Source organism: Marmota flaviventris, chromosome 15 (assembly GCF_047511675.1).
Source record: "Marmota flaviventris isolate mMarFla1 chromosome 15, mMarFla1.hap1, whole genome shotgun sequence".
Classification (NCBI taxonomy): Eukaryota; Metazoa; Chordata; class Mammalia; order Rodentia; family Sciuridae; genus Marmota; species Marmota flaviventris.
In genome coordinates this window covers 36,400,255-36,426,168 of record NC_092512.1, presented here as the reverse complement: position 1 = coordinate 36,426,168, position 25,914 = coordinate 36,400,255, and the positions used below count along the sequence as shown (strand labels likewise).

General features: G+C 42.3%; 1 long non-coding RNA gene and 1 pseudogene across 1 annotated transcript in view; both read right to left on the bottom strand.

Annotated features, from left to right (window-relative positions):
- LOC139701365 (uncharacterized) overlaps positions 1 to 24,241 on the bottom strand; it is a 32,839-nt gene extending 8,598 nt beyond the window's left edge. Inside the window, exon 1 of the long non-coding RNA XR_011704721.1 lies at positions 24,147 to 24,241. This is a non-coding gene — a long non-coding RNA (uncharacterized lncRNA). The remainder of the gene's footprint in view (positions 1 to 24,146) is intronic.
- Positions 19,707 to 22,304, bottom strand: LOC114101761 (60 kDa heat shock protein, mitochondrial-like; annotated as a pseudogene).
- Positions 24,242 to 25,914: the final 1,673 nt, after the last annotated feature.

Here is a 25,914-nt window from a genome sequence, read left to right as displayed (position 1 = left end):
GGGATTGAATCCAGGTGCTGGGGGATTGAATCCAGGAGCACTTAACCACTGAGCCCCATCCCCAGACCTTTTAATATTTTATTTACAGTTCGGGTCTCACTGAGTTTCTTAGGCCTTGCTAAGTTGCTGAGGCTGGCTTTGAACTTGTGATACTCCTGCCTCAGCCTCCCAAGCTGCTGGAGATTACAGGCGTGCCCCACCCACCATGCCCGGCCTGGCTGGAGCACCTTCTTCACCTAGCTAACTCTATCTCCTTCAGAGAGGAATGGCCACTTTCCCAGAAGTATTGTTCCAATACACTATAAGTGTGTGTGTGTGTGTGTGTGTGTGCGCGCACACACACACATGGGGTTTCCTGGATAAGGAAAATGTGGCAGTAGATGTCTTACCCACCAATGTCCACTGCCACTGCCCTCCTCCGGAATCCCACACACCCGGAGACCCCTGTTGGAATTCACCATCAGGAATTCTTCAGGGCTAACAATTATGCTTTATTTGGGGGCATGATATACTTCCTGGGTAAGAGATAAGTCTACAGACTGTTCTTCCTTGATCTCATTATCCTTCATCACACCTCAGCTGAGCACAGAGGAGGGAGACAGGAAATGAAGAAGTGGAGAAAGAAGAAGAGAAGGAGGTGTCAAGAGAGCCAACGCCATGCGACCGTGAGGCAGCCCCATTCCTTTCTCAGGGGTGTCTTCTTTCCCTCCACATCTAGCCTCTCTCCATTTAGGATGAATTCTGGAAAAATCCCTACTCACAGGGTTCCTTCCTGATGGCAGAACAGACAAGCTCTCTGGCTTGAGATTCATTTCAGACTTTTGTCACCATCTCGGGTTGGAATTTTTTGTCCCCCAGTCCAGTCTGTCCGGCTCTTTTTCTCTCTGTAGTCTCTCTTGCCAAGGCAACCTGACTCCTCCTGAGGTGTCCCAGCCACAGCCCACACATCTTGGGCTCTAGATTACCTTCTTCCCAGTTCTACTGCACCTCTCTCCTAGGTGCCTTGCCTGATGAGTCCTGGGTCAGGATTATGAGCACATTAGAAGGTGATGAGTAAGGTTGAAAACACACAGAGAAAAGGGGGTGTCCAGATGAGGGGGACTGTTAAAACTTAAGATCACAGTCTCCCTAGGGAACTGGGTGTCAACTGTCTCCTCTTCGAGTTCCTTCCCTAGAAAAAAACCCAGTTTGCAAATGCAGAAATGAACACAGTAGACTTTCCGTCTAGGTCAAAGAGGAGAGCATTTAGGCCCTCTAACTCCAGAGTCATATATGGTGTATGACTCCCAACACCTTTCCCAGTGTTTCTTCCCTGTCTCCCTGGCACCCACCTGCTACCAGACATGCCACCTGTTCAGTTTTGTGCCAGCTCCCATTTTTAAAAATTTATTTATTTATTCTAATTTGTTATACATGACAGCAGAATGCATTTAAATTCATACTACCATATAGAGCACAATTTTTTTATGTGTCTGGTTGTACACAAAATAGTCACACCATTCGTGTCTTCATATACGTACTTAGGGTAATGATGTCCATCCCAATCTACCATCTTTCCACGCCCCCTCCCCTTTGTCCTATCTAAAGTTCCTCCATTCCTCCCATGCTTTCTCCCAGCCCCCATCCCCATTATGGATCAGCATCCACATATCAGAGAAAACATTTGGCATTTGATTTTGGGGGATTGGCTTACTTCATTTAGCATAATATTCTCCAACATCCATTTACCTGCAAACACCATGATTTTATTCTCTTTTATGGTCAGCTCCCATTTTTAAACAGATCCTCATCCCTCCTGACAATGCCCCAGAAGACAAAGTCCCGCATGTTACATTTCAGATGGGTTGAAAAGTAGTGGTTGTTTAAAAGCAGAAGTTCTGGACCCAGTTTGCCTGGAACAAGTCCTAGTTCAAATACTAAGTAGCTGGATGAATTTAGACAACTGTTTAACCTCTCTGTTTTCTCATCATTAAAATGAAGATAATAGTATCTGCCTTAGAGCATTGATCAAAGGAGATAATATAAAAAACTGAAGGCAGAGCTTGGCACATGGTAAATGCCACATACAATACATATTGAGTGTCCATTATTTGAAATGCTGGAGACCACAAGTGTTTCAGATTTGTTTTTTTTTTTCTGGGTTTGCAGATATTTGCATATTCATACTAAGGCATCTTGAGTATGGAACCCAAGTCTAACCACCACAGTCACTTGCTTTTCATAGATTCCTTATACAGAGCAAGAAGGTAATTTTATAGCATAATTTTAATAATCTTGTGCATGAAACAAAGTTTTATGGTGTAGAATTTTCCACTTGTAAGTAAATGTTGGTGCTCGAAACATATTCTGTATTTTGTATATTCGGATTAAGAATACTCAACCTGTAGTAGAGTTCTTCCTTCAAGGTCTCTTGGGAAATAACTTAGAAACTGTCTTTGTTCTTTTGAGCACACCCTTTCGGGTTGAACCTCCTCTGGAACACATTCCTTCTAAGAAGAGTTATAATGAATAAAATTTTCTTTATTGCAATATCTTTAAGTCAACCTTAGTTCATTTATTAACTAATCCATTCGCTCATTTAGGGTTAGAGATTCTTCCTCACCACGACTTCTTAATTTTTTTTTTAACCTTACTAACTTCAATTCAATTAACATACTCTGTTTAGGCTGCCCTAAAGCCCTTCACCAGCATCAAATCATAGCACGTCATTCCATGGTTTTTCCATACAACTTCCCCAATTTTTTTTCAGCACAACCCCCAGATCAATTGACGCATCGTTGATCTAGTTCCTGGCTCACACTGAGTTCCCTCCTGACAAATGATGGTCACCGTGACATCAGCACATCACAAAAAGCACATTTACAATTTTTTTAAAAAAAATCTACGGGGAAACAGGCACAATACAACACATAATAAATTGTAAAGCCAGATTGTTCTAAAGATAGATCTCAACCTACGTCTCCAAGGCCCAGTTGTAGGGTTTCGTCAAGCTTTTCGTTCCCATGGCAACCAACATACGTGCAAAGCTTATGAACATATATTCAGGGAGGCTGTGAGTGGAAAATGTGCTGTGCTGGTGAGAGCCAGGTCTGACCCCAGCTCTGTGGCCCTGATCAGCTGGGTGGGCTGGGCCAGCTATTTATATCTGAGCCATTGTTTTGACTAAATGTGTGCTTCAGCTCACCTGCATCAAAATCAACAGTTATGTATTTCTGAAGCATATATTCTTGGGCTCCCTCAAGGACTACTGAATCAGAATCTCTGGATCAGGAAACCAAGAGCTGTATTTTTAACAAGATTCCCCAGGTGATTTTTGAACACTCAGAAGCCTGAGAATCACAGGGCTCCCTGATCCCCCTCTAACATGTTGTGGTTTCCTGCTTATTCATACAGGTCAGAATTTGGTTTCTTTGGACACAAAGAATAATTGCAAAAATCTTTGAGCAATACCAATACCCTGGCCAGAATATATTCATCAGAATCCTCTTTCATCCAACAAATATTTACCCAGTACTTTCTACATGTCAGGCACTATTCTAGGGATACATCAGGTAAAGTAAATCAGGTAAAAATGCCTGCCCTCACAGGGCTTATATACTAATGTGTAGGAGAAGAGATAATAAAGTGTTGACCAACATAAAAATAGGCCAATTATTAGCATTTGAGAAGGTAATGGATGTGGTAGGAAGAAAAAAAAGTCAGAATAGAGAGTTGGTAAATTTCTCTTAAATTATATGCACCCACAGAAATCAGCTTGTACATTTATTTTTTTTATTTTTATTTTTTAGAGAGAGAGAATTTTTTAATATTTATTTTTTAGTTTTCGGTAGACACAACATCTTTTTATTTTATTTATTTTTTATGTGGTGCTGAGGATCGAACCCAGCGCCTGGTGCATGCCAGTGAGCGCGATACCGCTTGAGCCACATCCCCAGCCCAGCTTGTACATTTATTGCAGAGGCCTGACTGGCAGGCCCAACTACATCTTGAAGTGGACTTAAGAATATAGTAGGACCTTCTGGTGAGCTGGCCAAATCTCCATGAGGCTTGTACATGGCCCTTCCTTCCCCTTCAAACTTCAAATTCCCCTCACCCTTCCACCTCCTGCCATGGCTCAATGCCTGGTCACTGATGGCCCCTTGCCTCATGGTGAAGTCAACTCAGTTGGCTCGGTTGACTCGGTGGTATCATTTATGCTCTTGGAGCTCTCAGGGAGGCCACATCCCTGCTTGTTTTTCCTGTTTCCTTCCCTCCCCTTGTCCTGGTAGCCCTCTCTTAAAAAAAAAAAAAATCACTTGAATACCACTTGAATAAGAATAGAGAGTTCTGTTCTCCAGTTCTGTTCTTCTAAGGAATCCAGCCTCAGATGTGTCCCTAGCAAAAGGAAAGGATCCTTCAGGGTGGTCTACAGACCAGGAGGCCTGAAGGGTTCATTCTCACCCAAGTCTTCATTGTTCCATTTTTATCCTCAATTTCTTTTTAACTCTTCTGGGGCAACTGACATTACCCCACAGAAGAAAGCAGACAGGCAAGGCCCTCTGAGAGCCACCTGCTATCTTGTTTGATATTTCTCTTTCCTTTCTCCCTCGGCCACAGACATTTCCATAGTGCCTATTAGGTAGATAAGTGGCCACCCCCAAAATGTTTCTTTGGCATAATTTGTGTTGGTTCTTCGGAAACTCTGCAGGCCTCTGCAGACACAGCAATGGCCCCCAAAAGCTGCCCTTTTGTAAAAATGAATGTACATTCAACTACGCTAGTAAACAGCAGACATGGGCACCGGACTTTCTACCCATGTACCTGGAATCTCTCTTTTCAAGGAGAGAAGAGATGGGGCGGTCTGACATCTGGCCCAAGCAGAAATGACAACAGGTGGCCTGATGGCTGTTACCTGGGCGACATATCCGCATCATGGAACATTTGCCTCCCCTCACACTTCCAGAACCTGTCTTCCACCTCCCTCTAGGAGACCCATATTTCCTTCTGTAGGGTCACAAGCTTCAACTCTCTGCCCTTTTCCTGAGGCTAGTCCTATTTTGTGTAGGTCTCCCTGTTTCTTCATATTAATTAATTTTTATGCTTCCCTGTCCCCACCATTATTCATTTCATATGCTAAAATATCAGACCTTCAGAGGGTCTGATAAATAAGCTCCTCAACATCATACCCGAGTACACACCTGATTTTCTGTCTAAAGCTGTTAATATCTAACACTCGGAAATGACCTCACTTTGTGAGTAATCAGATTAGCTGCTGAAAGATAATGATTGTGTAACTTCCTTATCGGAATTACTTTTTTATTAAAAAAAAAAAATTTGACACATCTTTGCTCAAAGAAGTGAACAAGCAATCTTGGTGGCCTCCTAGAAGCACTAAGAGAAGGGCAGATGGGGGCAGAAGCAACGGGGACCAGAACATGTTCTATAGTAACAGGAGATGAATATGCATACCCCATGGTTGTTTATCACAAAGAGAGATGCTGTCCTTTTCCTTAATATGTTCGATTTTGCTCCCCAAGTCAGAGATTGATGGATTTCTTTCATCATGCTGATGGATGCTGAAGCAGACATCCTTCACGGGCTTGACAGCTCACATTCTTGAAATATTTGCAAGATTAAGAAGAAAATGCTTGGGAGGTTTCTCTTTCAAATAAATTTTGTAATGCAATCTTTCTGTGCTTCTAGCATCTGGTGTTGGGGTGGAGGGCATCATGGGAAATATTAAGTGGGGCCCATCTGTGGAAGTTGCCAAGGCTTCTCAGTGCTCAAGGCCACCCTGCCTGCTAGTCCTGGGGAGTGCCTGAGCTGCTCTAAAGAGGGCTAAGCTTTAGAGGAACTTTTTAGACTTCACCGTGAGGCAAGGGGCCATCAGTGGTCAGGCCTTGAGCCAGGGCAGGAGGTGGAAGGGTGAGGGGAATTTGAAGTTTGAAGGGGAATGAAGGGCCATGTACAAGTCTCATGGAGGTCTGGCCAGCTCACCAGAAGCTCCTACTATATTCTTAAGGCCACTTCGAGATGCAGTTGGGCCTGCCAGTCAGGCCTCTGCAATAAATGTACAAGCTGATTTCTGTGGGTGCATATAATAATGCCTGAGCTGCCCTAAAGAGGGCTGAGCTCCCTCGCTTTGATGCTGTCATAGGCTCCATGAGCGCTTGACAGACTTGGTTGCCAACAGGCAAAAGAGAATCAGCCATTTTCATAGATAGGGGGTGAGGCCATTGCACCCTGCTGTTTTACCTGTCTGGAGGGAGGAGGGACCCAGTGGAACTTAGAAGAGTCAAGTGACAGTGACTCACTGCTGAAGGTTCCCAGCAGGCAGGAAGAGCTGCTTATTACTCACTTTCCCCCTGGGCTATTCACAGGCCCACAAAAGAAAGTGGTGGCTCCTCTCCTGGGTCTGTACCCCACATCTCTCTCCTCACAACCTAGAGGGAGGCCTGGGCCGCCCACTCAGCTGGCTTTGCAGAATCACCAGGGGAGGGTGTTAACATGCAGACTGTGGCACAGTAGCTCCCTGGAGGGACCCCCCAGTCTGCATTTCTAGTAAGCTCCAGGCTACTCCAATGCTAACTCTTGGATAGCAGTGGCTTAGCTGATTCAGAACCACCTCACGCAGAGGGGAGGAGAGTTGGCTCCTGAGCTGTTAAATTGATAAAGGTGGAGTATTTTCCTGGTGACAGCAAATCCCCAATCTTATTTCTGGAAACGATTCCAGGGATGAGAACTGCAATCAAATGTCTCTTTCTCCATCCCCTCTCCATCTCGTTGCTCCCTTTCTTTGCACACAGGAGGCAATAACTGATGCTCCTATGGGCATCCTTCCCACTCCAGTGGCTGAGCTCAGGATAGGCCCCAGGAAGAAAACATTCCAGAAACACACAGAAGAAAATGCAATCTTGCATTCATCAGGGATGCTGGGCTCCTTCCCTCCTCCGCCTCCAGCTGCTTTTACCAGAGGGCCCAGCCAGGCAGCCTTTGCTCTGCAGCTGCTACAGAGCTCACTCCTTACTGGAGCCCGCTGGCCCCTCCCAGGCAGAGTGTGCTTTTCATTAGACAGCCACTCCAGATGAAAGGGCCATTTGCTTCTAAATTGCATAAATTGCTATTTCTTTATTGCTCTCCTAACAGGGGCTGCCCTAAAATCCCCGTGAAGGGCTTCCAGTTTGCAGCTTTTCTCATTTCCCAAGCACCCCCGCCCAGTTCTCAACTCTCCCTGTCAGCCCTAGCCTGCCTGAGTAGGTGGCAGAACTGAGACTGGGTGGGGGTGGAGGGTGCTAATTAACACTGGCTAAGAGCAGCCTTGGCAAGAAGCCAGGAGGGGAGGCCTGGTGGGGTGGAGCTGGCACCCGGCTTATGCAGAAGATGCCCCAGGGACCGTAGGAAAGAACCCGAGTAGGGTATAGTTTAGGTAGCAACAAATATCTGATTTGAGTCATGGATGGATGTTTACCTACTATTTGGAAGGAAAGTTGGAGCCATATGATTCCTAACTAGGGAAAGCTATCTTGATGCAGACAAGTCAGAATAGGCGACCCTGCCAGGTAACTTGCCATCTGGCTTTTTAGTCCTTTAATTCATGCCACAGAGGATGCAGCAGTACACAGACTGATGCCCAGAAGCATCCTAGCATCAAGGGACTTGGAGAGTGAGCTACTGGGTGTGGAGGGGAGAAGGCCAATTGCTTTGAGAGGAGTAATGACATTCTCCCCCTCTTTGAAGCCACCTCAGCTCACTAGCACTGCTTTGGACATGAATTCTGAGGTACAGCTAGGTGGGGCTTACAGGTCCTTCAAGAAACTGGGATAAGCCTCATTTTCTTAACTGGATCCTGCAGGATATCTTGGGGGCATTCTCAGGAGAACAGGTTTGGACTGGGATCTGTCCAGGGAACAGGGCTCTATGAGTAGATGGGGGAGTTAATTATTTAAAGAGCTTAGCTCATCATCCATGATGGGTATCCATCCATATGGTTAACCCTATAAAAACAGGAGCTATTAGCCTGGTATGGTGGCACATGTCTGTAATCCCAGTGGCTTGGGATACGGAGGCAGGAGGAGCACAAGTTCAAAGCCAGCCACAGCTACTTAGCAAGGCCCTAAGCAACTCAGTGAGACACTATCTCTAAATAAAATACAAAATAGGGCTAGGGATATGGCTCAGTTGTTGAGTGCCCCTGGGTTTAATCCTCAGTACCCACCCCCAACAACAAAAATCCCCCAAACCCAGCAGCCATTATTGTTAGGCAATTTGATTCACCCCAGAGGTGCTCTACAACATACCTGGAATTGAACAGCATTAGCTGGTCAGAAGTAGGCATCTGTAGCTCAGTGTGTGAGTGCTTACCTAGCATGTGCAAGACCTTGAGTTTAATCTCCAGTATCACAAAAACAAAAACAAAACCCAAGTATCCTTCTTGAGACGTCTCTGCCAGCCTATCATGATCAATGTCATTTATGCTGCAACAAATTTTTTTCCTGATGAAAGAATAAACATTTTGCATTAATTTATGCCTTTTAACAAAATAATTAAGTTAGGATGGATTTAAAGTTCTCTCTGAATGGTAGAAAAATTCATCTTAGCTGACTCTCTGGGAATTACCCATTTGCCAGTTATAGTTTGCAGAGTGTTTTTCTCAGAACACGCACTGAAGCCACACCACCTGGGTTTTGCTTCTGAATCCACCAGTTACTCTCTGTGACCTTGGGAAACCAACTTTACCTTCTTGACCTCAGTTTCCTTATTGAGGGAATGAGTGCCTCCCTTGATGGTGGACTAAACTGGTTCATGAGTATAGAGTGCTTACCACAATGTCTGGGAAATCATTAGTGCTACTAGACCAGCACACTGCTAGGGGTGTTAGGTGTCACTTGTTGTGTGTCTACCAGTAGAAAGACCAGGAACCACTGCATTGGAATGTATATAGGTCATTCAAGCACACATTGGTCAGTATATATCCAGGACTTTCTTGATGAAAACTCTGTTTTTCTTCTAGGAAACTAATTCTTCATCTTCAGGCTTTCAAAGATAATGATTTGGGGATTAAATGGGTACCAAAGGCTTATCCGCTCATTTTACAAAGATGTAATGTAATGTCCTTTCTAAATCCAGCTCTTATGCATTCTAAATGTAACTCAATTAAAGCATTGACTTCATGGAATGCACACAAGTATCCCCAAAATCTATTCTTTCTTTTCCCCATAAACTAAATTTCAGAGCAATCAAACCCTAGGCAGATAAAGGAGAAGTTCTTCTGTATCAACATTATGGATAAATGTGAATTATGGAGGAAATGACAGTATTGGAAAATTGCCATTTTGCCATCCTTTATGAAAAGGCTAGAATAGGTAGTTACTAATGAAGGATGAAACCATATGACCTCATTACAAGGGAGAGAACAGGCTTTTGGCATCGAAAGCTGCTGGTCAATCTTAGCATGAATTAAAATGCACCCAGATGTATCTCCAGATATGATGCCAAATGAAGTAAACAGCATCATCAATGAAGTATGCTGGGAGAAAAGCTGAACTTGAATCAAGTCAAAGTATTAATTCTAATTTCTGGTCTACAGAAAATATAGCAGAGAGAGGTCCTTGCCAAAGGACATCACATAAAGGAATCAGGGAAAATTCAGCTGTGGGCATTCTATAGAAACTGACTTGTAAGAGGAAAATTTAAGAAAGACACTTCTAGATTAAAGGAGACTTATAGAAGACATAAGAAGATGTAACAGCCGAACAATGAATGGACCATTTGGATCCTGATTTATACAAAAAATAGTGAAAATAATTTTACTATGGACTGGCATTAGACATTCCTGAAGAATTTTTAATTTAGGTAGGTGGGATAGTGGCATTAGAGTTATAAAAGAAAATGTTATCTTTTTTTGGAGGTACGCGTTGAAGTTTTTAGGGCTAGAATGACATGATTCTGGAAACTCTTGAAAACATATTCTAGCAGCAAATAAAACACAGAGAAGGCAGGCAGAAGGCAAATGTATTATGAGACTGGGTTTTGTACTTTTGAACAGGTTTAGAAATTTCCATAATAAAGAATATATCCCAAAATTAACAGTAATAAGACAAAATTAGATAGAATTGTGACATCTGATTCTCTTGTGCTTCCTCTTCCTATTATGGGTTGAATTTTGTCCCGCTGCAATTCATATGTCAAAGTCCTGACCCCCAGAACCTCAGATGGGTCCTTTTAAGAGGTAACTGAAGTAAAATGAGGTTATATGGTTGGGCCACAATCCAATATGACTGGTGAAGAAGAGATTAGGACATGACACACAAAGGGACATCGGCTGGCTCTCCAACACCTGTAACAGGGCCTGACCATGGATCATTGTGCTACGTACATCCATGTGAGAACCTGATTCTCAGGTACTTCATGAACACCTGCTAGGTGGACAGTATCCAGGGTGAGATTGTCACCCAGCTCACCCCATTTCTGTTACTCCATGCTACTATGGTCTGTCCCAAGTGTCAGAACTTTACCAGGGGATTAAGCATCAGAGGAGTTTGTCCACTCTGTGTTCTGATTCTCTTCCAGCTAAAGTGAGCCTCATATGCCTCTGTGCATCTAGACATAGAGAAATTTGTGGGAGGCTCCAAACTGTTCTGGTGTCTAAAGAAGTGTGGCATAAATGGAGCTTTGGAGAAGAAAAATGTGACTAGGAGGAAAAAAGGAAGGAGCAAAATCAGGGAGTATCCATAGGGGACATTTGTCATATTTCCTGGCTGCATGGTACCTACTGAAAATGCTTCCTGTGTTTGGAGAAAGCCCTGTCTTAGGACCTCTGGCCCCCTAAGATAGAACAGATTGACGGATAAAGAATCTGTGGTATATATACACAATGGGATATTACTCAGCATTAAAAGAGAATAAAACTATGGCATTTGCAGGTAAATGGATGGAGTTGGAAAATATCATGCTAAGTAAGCCAATCCCAAAAAAAACAAAGGCTGAATATTCTCTCTAATAAGTAGATGCTGATCCATAATGGAGTGGGGGTGGGGATGGGGAGAATGGAGAAACTTTGATTGGGTAAAGGGGAGGGGGCATAGGAGCAGGAAAGATGGTGGAATGAGATGAACATCATTACCGTAGGTACTGCACATATGCATTGTATACAACCAGAGAAATAAAAAGTTGTGCTCCATTTGTGTGCAATGAATAGAAGTGCATTCTGCTGTCATAACTAATTGGAACTGAGAGAGAGAGAGAGAGAGAGAGAGAGAGAGAGAGAGAGAGAGAGAGAACGAACAAACTAACTCTGAACACATTTTCCAAGACTCCCAGACCAGGTGCCTGATCTGGGCTGCGCCAATCTAATTCACTCACATAAGATCTCAAGAAAGAGACTTAATACTGAAAGTGCACACTGTAAGCCACACAGTGACACTGTAAGAATACCAGTGCTATCCAGAATCTATTTGCTGGTGAGGAGATTTTTGGCAGTGGCTGTAGCTAAAAGGTCAAGTTCTTATGCAGAAGTACTACTGGTGCTGAGGGCAGCAGCAATTATGGTAAAGTAAGATACTGACTTAAGTAGGGAATTGCAAACTGTAGCAACTGGTGACTGGTGGCAATGGTGACAAAGTAGTTCTGTAGCATGGTTGTGAATATTATTTCTCAAAACGCAGCCCTTGGCCTATTTCTCCATCTTCATTACCGTAGGTACTAATAATTCTGTGGGTTAATCAACACGCTTTACATAAACTTCTTTTCTACTTAGCCAAATAGGTTTTAGTGAAAGAGGTGCAGGTTGGTGAATCACAAAATATATATTTAAGGAAAGAGAATGAAAGCAAAGTTTTTGTGTAGTAATATATACATAAAATTTACCAATTTAACCATTTTTAAGTGTATAATTTAATAGCACTAAGTACAGTCACAATGCTGCACAGCCATCCCACTACCCATTTCTAGAACTTAAAGAAAAATTTAGCATGGTTCATATCTTTGAAGATTTTAGGTTTCTTGGTCAAATTTCTTTTTTTGGGGGGGGGGCGGGGGGAGAAGTGGTTTACCAGGGATTGAACTCAGGGGCACTCAACCACTGAACCACATCCCCAGCCCTATTTTGTATTTTATTTGAAGACAGGATCTCACTGAGTTGCTTAGGGCCTTCCTTTTGCTGAGGCTGGCTTTGAACTTGTGATCCTCCTGCCTGAGCTCCTGAGCTGCTGGGATTACAGGTGTGTGCCACTGTACCCGGCTCTAGGTCAATTTTAATGCCAACAAATAAACATAAAAAATTATAGTTTTTTAAATTTTTACAATGTTATTTTTTATTATTTTTACAATGTTAAGAAACACTTTTTTTTTGTTTATTGCTGCATAGCCAGAATAATACATTAGGTGCCTGAAAAATATCTCTTTGATATTGAATGATCAAGTGTAATATTCTTTAAAAAAAAAAACCCTAAACTGTAGGGAATTGAACCAAGGATCTTACACATGCTAGGCAAGTGCTCTACCACTGAGCTACATCCCCTGGCCCTTTTTAAAATTTTTATTTTGAGACAGGTTCTCGCTAAGTTGCCAAACTGGCCTGGAACTTGTGATCCTTCTGCTTCAACCTCCCATGATATGGAACATTCTTGAGTCCAGTACTTGGGCAGTGCCTGAGCATCTGGATGGGTGTCCACAGGTGTATACATACATCATGTGTGAATACATGCTCCTTTAGGGAAGAAGTGGTTGAAGAAGACTCCAAGAAGCAAAGTCTCAATTGTCTCACACTTGTACCCTGTGTGGGGGCTGGAAAGACTAATGTAAATTAAATGTCTACTTTAGATGACACTAACAAGGGTCAGTATAAAGACCTCTGTGGCTGGAATTGCAAGAAGTTAGTGAGGGGACATGGTATAGTTCAGACTGGCTTTCAGTGATATAATAAGAGTGTCTTAAGGTTTTAGGTACAAAAATTAATAATAAAACAAAATTTGTTGGTGAAAGAATTGATGAACCATTCAATCATTCCTTCAACAATATTTGTTGAACATCTGTTTTGGGTCAAGTTCTTTTCTGGATACTGGGGTCTCTGCAGCAAAGAAAATAGTCATTTGCCTGTTGTCTAGACTTGATATAATGGGAAGAGACAGAAAATAAACCTTAGAAATGTCTTGGTGGGGAAAGTGCTAGAAAGGGAAATTAGGTTGGGTAAAGTTGTAGCAAGTAACTAGAGATATATGTTAGTTTTGATAGGGTCTTCATGGAAGATCCCTGAGAAGGTGACATTTGAGTAGGGACCCCAGGGAAGAAAGGGAGGATGCCACATGGATATCTGGAGTGATCCAGACAAAAAGAGCAGAAGGTGCAGAGTTCTAGGGTAAGAATGTACTTGGCAAATCCCAGCATCAGCAAGGAAGCCCATGTGGCCAGAGCCAATGGAAGAGAGTCATGGGCAAGAAGATCAGGGAGGAAGCAGAAGAGACCCTGGGCTCTGAAATATCCTGAATGAGTCCTGTGTGGCAGACATACCTCCAGGTCTCAGATGAGACATTTTCCAGAAAGCATTCACCATCATCATGTTGGATGAGGGGCTTGAGGGGACCACCCACTCTTTCTTCCCAGGCTTTTTGAGTGCTCTCTGTCTTACATCCTAGTTATCATGGTGACTTGCCATTTTCTCAGACACAATTTGGCTTTTTCATTCTCTGGCCTCCCGGATACAATCTGGTTTTTCCACAGTGAGATGGGCATCATTTGTCTATCTGTAGCAAGCCCTGAGCAGAATCCGACCCTCTCCTCAGTGAGTAGGATGGGAGTCTTATCCTTCAGGCAAAGATGGGCAGAAAAAGAAAGATCCAAGGTGGAAGGACATAGGGAGCGGGGAAAACTGCAGAACAGAAAGGCCACGAGAATGTGAGAAAGGAAAACAGAACTGTATCCCGCACCACCTCCCAACAGCATTGGGCCTCGTGAAAATGATCACTTTTATTTCCGCCTCATAGCTTCCCACTAATTTTCCTGATATGAAGAGAAAACACTGCTGGGGCTGAGTGGGGAGTCTAATAAACACAGCGGTGCCCTGTGTTCCTTCCTAGGTCGCCCAGGCTGTAGGTTGCTGTAGAATGTGTCAGATTTGAAGCTAGCATGGGAGCGCCAGCTGCAGTCCTGCATACCCCCTGCGCAGCTGAACATCTGATTAAACACAAGCAGATTGTGCTGTTTTCTTTCAGCCTGCTCTCCATTCACACGAATAATTCTTTGATACAAAATTAAATCTATCAGAATTAGCAGACCCTGGATGGGAAGGGCCATGAATTCTTTCTTTCTAAGATGTGATCTCAGTTCTTTTAATATCCAGCTTTTTAAAAAATGACATGCATTAAAAAAACTTTTTTATATATGTTTTTAGTCGTTGGACCTTTATTTTATTCACTTATTTATATGCAGTGCTGAGAATCGAACCCAGTGCTTCACACATGCTAGGCAAGCGCTTTACCCTGAGCCACAATCTTAGCTCTTAACATCCAGCTTTCATAGACCATATCCTTCCTCTTCATGAGTTCAGGACCCTAGTGTCCTCTGGGTGGCTCAGAAGATGTTTGGCAAGTGCTTATATGCCCTGATGCGGCCTGTTACCAACCCCCCCCCCCATCTGTTCCAACTGCCCCTTCTCTGTCCCATATTATATCTCCTCACCCTTTTCCATACTACTGACTTCTCTCTGCTCTGCTTCAGTCCAAGTGTGAACACGGCCTTTTCCTCTATTCCCTGATTACCTCTCAAACCAAGCCGAAGTGTTTGAGGCAGCAGTGAGGGCAGAAATATTTAACAGCTACCATGGCCAGAAAATGGCCAATGAATGCTAAAAGATTCCTGCTGGGTCAGGTATAACCCATAAGTGTCTGAGTCACTGGAAAGTGAATGGGTCCTGACATTAGTCTGGGCTACTCAAGGTGATGGTGGGTCACCTAGAAGAAAAAGCCTCAGATCAACCAGAATGAACTGTTTTAATATTTTAATACCTAGAACAACTACACCTAGCATAGCTACACAGTAGGTGCTTACTAACCAGCCTTTTGTAACTATTTGATGCATTGCTGGCACAACTTAAAATGAAACTTCATCATCGTAAGTCTCTCAGTGGTGCCATTAGGAGCCACCTTCCTGCTCCCCATTTGGCCACCATGATTCTATGGTCTTTTCCCTTCTCAAATCTGCGTTCACTCTCAAGCCCAACATTCCCCTGGGATCCAACTCAAACCAGACTTTTGTATTTTACATTCGTCAGGGAAAACTGACAGTCCCTTCAAAGACACAACCCAAAACACTGCCTAACAAAGTCATAGTCAAGATTTTACTTCATTTATAAAGAGCAATCTCAGCCCATCTTCCCCTCATTTTCTGTATAGCCAAATTCCATTACATGTTTTCTTAAACAGTAGAGCAGTTTTATCCTCAGGGTGGATTCTGTCCCTTACTCTTTAGAGCAAAGGGGACAACCTGCAGTCATCTTTTAAAACAACATTTCGACTTCTCTCTTTGACATGAAAAGCCCTTATCTGGTTGATAAAAGAGGGTGGATAATGTTTAAAGATATACCCAGGGAGAGACCTAACACAGTTTTAGACACATTTTTTTTACTTTATGCAAGATGGTGCACAAGATGGTATACAGGCTACATAAGAGATTGCAACATAGTCTTGACTATTGCTGCAAAACCTATGAATATGCAAATTCCTGATCCACAACCGTATAATTGTTCACCCACTGCCTTCCTTGTCACTCTGTGGAATGGCTGTTTTGCTGCCTGGCTACTCTGTGTATGGGGTAGCCACTACTAATCAATGCAATAAATGAGTCTTTCAAAAAAAAAAAAAGAGCTAGGTAAATGATATTTTCCTCCATCACGACTTAGTCTCACCCCTGAGTAGTTTCCGGATAACTTTAAGAAATGGATTCATTCTTTCATCCATCATTCATTCAGTCATCTGTTCAATTAGTATGTGTTGAGAGCCAACTATGTGCTCAGCAATGTGCTTGTTTGAGGAAACAGGAGAAAACAAAAAAGACAAAGACTGTTGTTCTCACAGAGCTTATATTTTAACAGAGCAGACAATGATAACACGATAAATAAGCAGCAGACAGATTATGTGAAATGGCAATGAATTCTAGGAAGATAAAAAGCAGGAAAGACATACAGGTAGCATGGAGGGGAGTGTGTGATTCAGATAGAGAGCTAGGCAGAGTGCCACAGACAAGGTGACAGATGAGTGAAGACCTGAAGGAGGGCAGGGTGAGCCGTGCTGATACCTGTGAGTAGGGAATAGAAACCCATTACCACATGGTGGACAAAACCAATGACCTTGAGAAAGCCCAGTTTGTAAAAATGGCTAAACTGAAATATGCACAAATGTTTCAGGTAGTCCTTGGCTGTCTTGTTCATTGAATAGGATTTTTTTTTGTTTTTTTGGTACCAGGGATTGAACCCAAGGGTACTCAACCACTGAGCCACATCTTCAGCCCTTTTTGTATTTCATTTAGACACAGAGTCTCATTGAATTGCTTAAGGCCTCGCTAAGTTGCTAAGTCTGGCTTTGAACTTGTGATCCTCCTGCCTCAGCCTCCTGAGCCTCTGGGATTAGAGGCATGAGTCATTGTGCCTGGCAAGATCTTATTTTTTATTTTTATTTTTAAAAGAAGGAACTCCTTTCCTTGCTTAGCAGTGTTTTTGGCAATCATTGCACTTTTCCTTTCCTCTCATTCATCTATAGAAGGACAAATACATCGGTCAAATTAGTGTCAGACTATTGAACTTCTGGTTTGCTTACGGCAGGATATAAAAACTAAGCTTGACATTTACACTCCTAGCAGCCTACATTTTTCCTATAAATGAATCACAGAAGGTAAACTAATTGTGAGCTGCATTTATGGACCTGAACCAGGTACAGCTGTTCCAAATAGGTTCACACTGAAACAACCAAATATGTATGTTTGCTGTCACATTTCCAGAAGTACATCTGCTTTGGGTGGTTTTGTTGGCCCACAGACTCTGTTGCCTCTACAACAGTGTGGAGAGATTTAGTTTGATAGGAACCTGTGAGAGGTGATCAATATTTAGAGAGTTTCAAGGTTGAAAAACAGTCTGTTCTTTTGAGATGTCATTTTGAATGACAGATACACATGTGTGCCTCTGGCAAAACAGCCCAGTGCCTGTTTGGTGATCTGTGAACACAGCCCTTTGTGGAGAGTGTTGCTCTGTGGAGCTCCCCTTCATGCCTTGTTGTTCTGCAGAGGGGGCATCTTCAGAGGGTCTGGTGAGCACATTCCCAACAGCCATGTACCTGGCCCGGCCAGCCAGCCTGCTTCCCTTCTTCTACAGACATGCCCTTCAACAATTTAATTCAGTCATCTGCTGGAGGAAAGTATTGTCTAAATGATTATTTCTGGGGGAAAAGCCAATAAAATTCACTAGTGAACGGGGTTCTAATTCCAGCTTCCCTGTGTACTTGGGTGAATCATTTTATCTCCCTGGGCCACAGTTTCCTCATCTGTAAAATGAGAAGAATAATGATACTGACCTCATAGGTCTCTGATGTCAATTAAATGAAATAATGGATATTACATATCTCATATGATAGCTATCTTGGCCCTAAATGATGACCACTGTTATGTCAGTTATTTTGAAAGTCAAATGAGATTGTAGTCATCGAAGTACTTTTTTTCTTCATAATCACCACCATCATCACTGCCATTACCATATCACCACCATCATCACACCACCAGCATCAAGAATTCCTGTCTTCTGCAGAAAATTATAAGCCCCTCCTCAGTTTAACACAGGGCTGAATACACACATACATACACACACACACAAAAAAAAAACCAATGAATTAAGATTATTTCATGATGGTGATGCAGTCTGTTAATATTCAACTTAAAATAAAATAAGGACATAAGAATAAAATTAGAAATCATACCTTCTAGGTGCCATTTTCTATTAATCTATACATCTGAGAGAAGTCACCTAAATGCTCTGAGCCTCATTTGACCATCTGTAAAATGGAGACATTGGGCCTCAATGTCTCCATTTTACAGATGCTCAAAAAACTTCACAATATCATGCAAAGTGAAGGAAAGAACTGTGGATTTCTGTGAAATGGGGGTTGGCTCCCTTGTTCTCCCATTTTCAGCCTTACCCTAGCCAATTAATTTTCCACATTGGGCCAGAAGGTCTTTCTTTAAGGAGACTTGATGATGTTCACTCACCTGCTTAAAGACAGGAATTGCCCATTGCCCTCGGAATGAAATCTAAATTCTATGGCATAGCGTGCCAATGGCAGCTCACAACCATAAGCATATATGTTCCCTATTGAGGACACAGTAGAAGTTGAGCTGCAATATTTCACTAGATAGAATATTATTTGCTTGTGGAAATAATGTGCAGACTAAGAACACGGAAAGCCAGATGCGGTGGCACATATCTGGAATCCCAGATGCTCCAGAGGCTGAGAAAGAAGGATTGTGAGTTCAAATCCAGTTGGTTAGAGAGGCCCTAACCAACTCAGTGAGACCCTATCTCTAAATAAAATATAAAAAACAGGCTGGGGATGTGACTCAGTGGTAAATCACGCTGGGTTCAATTCCTGATTAAGAAGAAAAAAAATCCATATTTAAAAAATGCAAGAAAATACTATGTATATGTAATATGATTATAACTAGGTTAAATAAGACAAAGTAGTTCACTGTTTTAAAAAAAAAGCTGCATTTTTTAAAAACTCAAAATGTGAATAGTAATTGATTTGAATAATTTTTCCTTCTTTGTAACTCTACTGTATTTTGCAATATTTTTTCTTTGATGGGAACATATTATTTTCAAATATTGAGTTGGGGGGTATAGCTCAGTAGTAGGACACTTACTTAAGCATGTATGAGGCCTTGGATTCAATCCTCAGTATTGCAAAATATATATATTTATTTCTTTTTTTCAGTGCTGGGGATTGAAATAACATGGCCTTGTGCATGATAGGCAAGCACTGTGGCATTGAGGTCTAACCCCAAGACCCTTTTATTTATTCATTCATTCATTTTAATTTTAAACAAATCTTTATTATACAAAAGTTGCCATATAATTGAATATTTCTCTACTTTATATACAGCCATTTTCCTCAGAAAAGCTGCTTCTGTGCGTCTTATCTGGGGATAGCAAGCACTAAAATTCTGATTTTAGCACATAGTTTTGTAAAGTTTTTGAGTGCTCTGGAAAATTTGAGGTCCAACGTCCCCATTTTATCGTCATTTAGTAGGAATGCCTGTGATTTAAGTTGAAAGTAGTACATTGATACGTGGCTCTTGAACCCCATATCAGAAATGCACAGATGTCTTTTTATTAAATAAAAATTATCTGTAGGCATGGACAATGACAGCAGTAAACCATTATAAACTGTCAACTGAATCCTGTATCTGAGAGTGATAGTGATTTTCTTAAATACCAAATATTATGTATATTACATATACATAATATTTTCTTGCATTTTTTAAATATGGATTTTTTTCTTCTTAATCAGGGATTGAACCCAGCGTGGTTTACCACTGAGCCACATCCCCAGCCTGTTTTTTATATGATATATATATTTTATATATAATGATCTTTTCTTTGGTCATTTTCTTTAACTGACTTCTCTGAAGCTTTGATGTGGAACCCTGCCTAGAGCTTCCTGTCACTGTTTGCTAATAATGTGCTATTCTGAGAATTAGTACATGTCACCTCCCATCATGCCCATTCCAGGGTCCTTGTCTTCTTAGGTATTTCTGTGACTATAGTGTCTACTGTAGTTAACAGAGAAGTCACCCCAACAACATTCAATTTGTGTGTGTGTATGTGTGTGTGTGTGTTGCTACGGATTGAACTCAAGGGCCTTGTGCATGTGAGGCAAGCACTCTATCAACTGAGCTATATCCCCAACTCACCCACTCCAACAGCATTCAATAAAACAGTTTTCATAACATTTGTTGGATCAATATTTTTTTCCACACTCACAAAATCTCCAAGCATAGCATTGTAATTAAATTTTGAGGAACTTTGCAAAATGTTTTGCACTATTAATGATCCTTCAACACCTGCATTCTTAGCTATGGTTATTGCAAGAATTTTGAGTGTTCTTTTAATAATTTCTATACCATTTTTTTTAAAAATCTTCATTAGCTGGAGTCAGGGAGTCCAAGCCTGGAAATCCCTGAAGCAGAGTACAACCCCCACCCAGAACAATGCCTTCTTCAAAAGCAGCTCTGCATCACTGAGGGCATCTGCAACTCTGTTTTTCTTTTCATTCACTTCAGACATCTCTTGTCCCCACAATCTGCATCACAGCTAATCCATTTGAAGATTTTGCTAGTTGATCATTCATTTTTTCCCTTTCAAATTCACTAGGTGTGATTTCTAATTGCTGAGTGATTTCTTGAATTTCTTTCAATTTCAGCTTTGTCACCTTTTCCTTTCAAGAGCATGGCATCATCTTTGGTGACAATGACCTCTCCAAATCTTCCTACGTCCTGAAGTTGAACATCTTCAATATCTTCTCCAAACACTGCACCAACAGTGGCAATAGCCACATCTTTAAGTTGGTTCTATTTTTACCCAAAACTGGAACTTTGTCGCAATTTGAAGACAAACTTTTAGCCTATTCAAAACATATATACTTAGAGCCTCAATATCTTCAGCAATTATGACCAAGGGTTTGCAGTGGGGATTGGTAATTTCAAGGGCAGGTACAGTGGCCTGGACATGAGAAATTTTCTTTTCACTCAATTAGAACATAGGCATCCTAGAATTCACACTTTATGATCTTTTGATATATTCATGCAATTGGGAGAAATATAGCCTTGATCCAACATCATGCCTCCTGCAATTTCGAATTCATCATTTAGTGTTTTTCCACTCCTAACTGTGATGACAGCCTTTCTTCTGACCTTCTTTGATGCATCAGAAATGATATTGCCAATTTTTTGGTCTCCATTTGCAGAAATTTTGGCAATTTGAGCCATTTCTTTAGGGATTTTCACAGGTTTAGACAGCTTCTCCCCCCCCCACCCCGCCTTTGGTGTGTGTGTGAGTGGTATCAGGGATTGAACTCCGGGGCACTCAACCACTGAGCTACACCCCCAGCCGTTTTTTTTTTTTTTTGTATTATATTTGAGACAAGGTCTACTGAGTTGCTTAGGGCCTCACTGTTGCTGAGGCTGACTGGCTTTGAACTCAAGATCCTCCTGCCTCAGTCTCCCAAGCCTCTGGGATTGTAGGTGTGCATCACTGTGCCTGGCTAAACTGCTTCTTAAATTCAGTAATGGCTACATCCATAGCTAATCTCACACCTCTCCTGATCTCCACAGGATTAGCACATTGAAGCTTTCCTTGGCAAGAGAGCCTGCTAGTACAATCACAGTAGTGGTGCCATTCCCAGCCTTTTCATTGGTTACCAGCAACAAATTTAGTTACAATATTTTTGTATTTGTTGTTTAGTTAATTGACTGCAATAGTCACACAATCTTTTGTTACTTTGGGATCTCTCCAACTCTGCTCAATAATTGCTGTTCTTCCCTTTGGTTCCATTGTAATGACTACAACATTAGCTAAAAGTTCTACATCTTGAAGCATGAAGGCTCAGGAATCTGCACCAAATTTTATGCCTTTAGCATAAGCCTGAGCCAAGCCCTGGACACTGGTCTCATCTGACAATGGACTGTGGGTATTCAAAGTATTTCTAAGGGGCATTGACATAATGCTCTCAGTGAGGCAGGCCATCAGGGGTGAGTGAGGGCTTACTTTTTATTTTTGAGACAGCGTTTCACTGAGTTGCCCAAATTGACCTCCAATTTTTGATTCTCCTGCCTCAACCTCCTGAACAGCTGGGATTACAGGCACGTACCACATACATAGTTGCTTTTTTTTTTCTTATTCCAAAAGTAAAGCATATTTATTGAAGAAACTTCAGAAAATTCAATTAAGAGAAAGAATGAAAACTACCTTTACTCCTTGTCTCTCAGAAATAATCACCGTGAAATCTCAATATTCTTATTTTTGTATAATTTATGTATATGAAAATTTAAAACATAAAAATTCCAGTACTTGGAATGACTCAAACCATGTGAGCAGTACCCTTCATGGATTCTCTCTTCACAAGGCTTACTCCTAGCTGAGTGTTAGATGTCTTACCCGAGATCCATTTGGATTTGGGGTTTGTTTGTCTTTTTGTTGTGTTGGGGTTTCTGATGGGGTGGTTCCTGTTGTCCCTAAGGCTGAAGGAAAGAACAGTGAGTGTAGGCTGAGATTCTTCCGTGGACCTGGCCCACATGGCCCATAGCTGGGTAATTGGGGATGTGATTCAAGTACAGTCATTCGTGCCCACAAAGATAGTTTCACCCAAACTGGAACCTAGTAGGGAGACTTTTATAGAAACTCAGCCCACTCATATGGCCTGATCCTACCGGGAACCAAACTGTGGGGCTTGCCAGTCAGCAGTGGAACAAGCTTATGTATTCAACGTCTGCTTGCCTGGAGATGTACCTAGTAGAGATGCTGGCTGTCAGGGTGCAATGGCTACCAAGACAGCAAGATCCCACTTAGGGGTGGAAATGCTCCCTCCTCAATGAAAAAGAGGACTGAGGAGTTGGTTCTGTAATGGGCAACAGGAAGGAATTTCCAGAGAGAGGCTAGAAAAAAATGGTGCAGAGTTTATAATGTTCCAGGGAATGGAATAAGACCAGAGGGACTTCCAAGTAATGAACAGGAAACAGCAAAAGATGGGGTGGAATTCTCAGGGGGTTGAATGCATGGTGAACAAGGCCAATATCATTCCACAGGCAGTGGAGAGACGCAGAGGGAGTTTAAGTAGAGTGGAGATGTTGGGTTGGATTTGGGCAACTCTGGCCTCCCTTTCACCCCTCTCCAAGGTACCCCTACAGTCCCCTTCCCCAACTTTCAGACCCTTTCCTCAGACCCCTAGATTTCTTTATTTTTTTTTACTTGTTGTTAGACCTTTATTTATTTTATTTATTTATATGTGGTGCTGAGAATTGAACCCAGTGCCTCACACATGCTAGGCAAGTGCTCTACCACTGAGCCACAACCCCAGCCCAGACCTTTAGAATTCTAAGGTAACTTTAAATCATAAAGGGTAAATGACAGAAGACAGCCTCAGGATGGTGTGCTGTAATAATAATCAAAACCTCCATCACCAGGGCTAATCATCTGACTATAGAATTATTGATGACGGCCAAGAGGTAGGAGAAAATCAGCCAGACATACTTTAACCATGGATTGTTCTCTCAATGGTCGCACCCACTTCACAAATGACCAGCTTGGTCTCAAAGGAAACTGAACAAGCACCTGGACGCTGTGTTCCACGAACACAGAGCTATTGCCGCACAGAGGGACTCAACTATGGAATGAAAGTATCCTTGGGTTCCCAGAGCCCACGGGTCACCCAGGCTCTTCTGGAAAGCAAACTAGAATGATTTCCTTTATTCTTATCACATTTTGGCATCTCCTCTTGTCCCTCATCTTATGACCAACTTCTGAGAAGGACTAATGATTGGAGAAAGAGCCAGGAGTATCCAGGTTATTCATAAATTGGACACCGAGTCTTGGTGTCATCAGAAGCGGTCTTTGTTTCGTTTTCATGACAAATAGACCTAAACCTTGAACAGCTGGGCAGAAATTAATTGCATTGTCTCTGAGTCTCATCCTGCAGGGCTTCCAGTATTTTTTTTTAACTCCCCTAAAATATATTTGTCTTCTCCAAATCTTTGAAATCTCATCAATGCAGCTACTATAATAAATCTTTTGAATTATGGAAATGTTAATGCAACAAAGCAATCACTTCTTGCCAAAAGGCAGTGTCAAATATTATCAAGTAAATCTCTGATAACCCAAGAAAGAAATTTCTATTCTTTCTATGCCTTTTCCCCACCAACACACCACCCACACCCTTTCCCTTTGGCCTCCCTGCCACCAACACACACATCACATTTCCCCCTAAACATCGCCTCAACTGGCACCGTGGGACTCCTGAAGGCCCATTTCCTGCAGGGCCAGCACTGTGATGTTCCATGATGTTCTGTTTGCTCTGTAAAAAGTTCAGTGTCATCCTCTGATGTTTGAAGTCCCCCCTGCTATGGTACATGGGCAAACTTACCTGCCTCCGTCATCTCCTCCCCCCGCTGTTCTGTGGGCAGATGGGCCTCTCTTGTTGTGATTGCTCATTTCTGCCCTCATCTCCTTTCAGTGGTGGGGTTTCTTATTGTTCTAACTAACAAAAATAGCAACAATACTTGCCCGGAACTTAAGGTGAGTGAGGCCCTCTTCTAAGCACATTTGGAGATGTTGACGCACTGAACCCTCCCCACAAACATTGGAGGTTGATAAACCTGACTCACAAACAAGGAAATGGAGGCACTGAAAGTTTAGGTCACCCAGCCACCAAGAGGCAATATCTTGTAATCACCCCCCCCCCAAATTTTACTTCTTTGAGTCTCATTTTCTTCTCTTCTATTTGGTCCCTATTTAATTGAATTCAACTGAGTTCAAACAACAATTACTACTTTGCTTCAAAAATGCTTTGTCAGGCACTTGGGATTCAAGGGTGAAGGAGTCGAAACCCCATAAGCAAGCACTTGGCAGACCAGAGTGGGTTGGGTGGGGAAGGGGGAGGCTGGACAAGGTGCCTGAGAACTTGGAAGGGCAAGTGAGAGCCGGGGGCGCCTCATCTGTGACATTTCAGTGGGTGTATGTGATAGCACCTGGGAGTCCCCGGCCACTAGTTCCACTAGAATATTATTATTTGGTTTCCTTCCTCTGTTTCTTTCTTTAGTTTTGGTAACTTCGATTTCTTTCCCCTTTGTCCCAGGAGAGCAGTTTTTGAACTTAGCTATGCATTAAAATCATCCTTTGTGGCATTAGCTGGCTGGTTTGCCTCTAGGCTATGGGTCAACCCATTTCTCCACCCGTTATTTAAAGGTGGCATATTAGTGAGTCTGGCTAATGGAATGGGGATGGAAATAGCACCTGTCACCTCCAATCCTGGTCCATAAAAATTCTCTCCAGTCCTTCTCTCCTGCCTCCCCTTTCCTAGCTGAATTCTAGCATTCAGTGGAGGACTCCAGGGGGATTCCAGCACTCATGCCAGTTTGAGAATCATGATCAACACTTCTGCTTTAAGCATGCTGCCTCCCAACCTTTGCAGGCCCACTGGGCTCGATGTTTCTTGGGTAGCTTACCAATGCACATTCTTTAATTCTTTCTCCTTAGGAGACATTCCCTTCACAGAGTTTGCTATTAGCTTTTTTTTTTTTTGTATCGGGGATTGAACTCAGGGGCACTTAACCACTGAGCCACATCCCCAGCCCTTTTTTTATATGTGTGTTTAGTTTAGTTAGAGCCAGGGTCTTACTGAGCTGCTTAGGGCTCTCTAAGTTGCTGAGGCTGGCTTTGAATTTGCAATCCTCCTGCCTCAGGGATTACAGATGTGTGCCACCACACCCAAGTGCTATTGGCTTTGTAAGCAGTTAAAAGCTGTGGCTGTCTGAGGGTCCTAACATGCACTGGAGCTACCCCTAAAAACATTTTCCTCTCCCTTGGAGTCATATGGTACTATATAAAGGCAGACACTGAGAGTGATTTTGGTGACCTGTGAAATTTGCTATCTGTAAAAAAAAATATAGCTATTATTTTGAAAAAAATACAATAAACATATAGGAATCTAGTAATACATGAGCATCTAATATGTGCCAAGCCTTGTGCAAAGGCCCTGAAATTGCAATAGCTCATTTAATCTTTGCAGCAGCTGTAGGTGGCAGACATTATTATTATTAGTCTATGATATGAATGAAGGACAGGCACAGAGATGTAAAGTTATTCACCCAGGGTCCCCCCTGAGGAGCAGCAGAGCCAGGATTGAAAGGCCA